This window comes from Arachis ipaensis, chromosome B05 (assembly GCF_000816755.2).
Source record: "Arachis ipaensis cultivar K30076 chromosome B05, Araip1.1, whole genome shotgun sequence".
NCBI classification, from domain to species: Eukaryota; Viridiplantae; Streptophyta; class Magnoliopsida; order Fabales; family Fabaceae; genus Arachis; species Arachis ipaensis.
Window position 1 is genome coordinate 6,170,760 of NC_029789.2, and position 1,565 is coordinate 6,172,324.

The following is a 1,565-nucleotide window of genomic DNA, read 5'->3' on the forward strand; positions in this document are numbered from 1 at the left end:
TATAAAATGTTTTTGTGGCTATTAAAAATATTTTCATTAATAATTATATAATTGTCACTAAAATTTTTTCACAGTAAAATATAAGATAAATTAATATTTAACTATCAGTAAATATATTAGCGACTATTTTATTGTTGTTCAAAATAAAATAAATGATCGTTAAAAATATTTTAGTACATGTACATATTTGTATAAAAAAAAGTGTTATCTCAGTCTATAACTTTTCTTGTTTGATGATTTGCTTAACTCAAATTTAAAATGAATAAATTGGTTAAAAATGCGTTATTTGATATACAACAAAAAAAATTCTATCTGATTTTATTTCTAATTACAATAAGTCGACTGTATTTATATGAAGAAAATATATAGAAGATAATTATACAACATATAATAATTTTTATGACGAAGAGCTGGTAATTAGTAGTAAAGGTAAATGTGGCAATGAAATAAGTAAGAGCGAATTTTTGTTCTATTCGATTTTATTTTTCTTTTTAATGGTCTATATAAAATTTGTTTTGCTCTTATTTGAGAATAATAAAAACTTATATCCTAATAATTTGTCTTTGTAGATATCTGCCTTTATTCTTTTCTATTGATTATTAAAATTTAACAAACAGAGATAACTTTTAAAATTTATATAATTATGATTATTTTTTTTTTGGGAATGCTTTTATTTATCATCGTTATGAGAGTGAAAGACAGCTAATAACATGCATATATAGCTTTCTGGCGTTCCGAGAGGTTTAAGTGGGTCGTTCGAAAGAAACAATTATTTATGAAGTAAACCTAGCTAGCTAGCTAGCAGTAGTTCAATGCAGCAGTGAAAAGTGAAAATTATAAAATATATTTAGTGTTTGTTTTTACTTTATTAAATTAATAATTTTTTTTAATTATTTAATGTATTTGATAAATTTTTAATAATAAAAGTTAAAATATTTAAAAAATAAAAAATATTTTTTTAAGAAGTTATAATTTATATATTTTTTAAAAAATCAAGGTTTAAGTGGGTCGTTCGAAAGAAACAATTATTTATGAAGTAAACCTAGCTAGCTAGCTAGCAGTAGTTCAATGCAGCAGTGAAAAGTGAAAATTATAAAATATATTTAGTGTTTGTTTTTACTTTATTAAATTAATAATTTTTTTTAATTATTTAATGTATTTGATAAATTTTTAATAATAAAAGTTAAAATATTTAAAAAATAAAAAATATTTTTTTAAGAAGTTATAATTTATATATTTTTTAAAAAATCATTTTTTAAATAATTAATATAATTGATAAATTTTTAATAAAAAAAGTTAAAATATTTAAAAAATAAAAAATATTTTTTTAAGAAATTATAATTTATATATTTTTTAAAAAATCATTTTTAAAAAAAAATATTTTTTATGTAATAAATAAAAAAATATTTTTATTTTATTTTATTTAAATATTATTGATAAATAAAAATATTTTTTTATATAAGATATTTAAATATAAAATTATTTTTATTTTTATAAAAACTTTTAAAAAAATATTATTTAAAAAAAAATTTCGAGAATTTAATATTAATATAAATTTTTTTTGT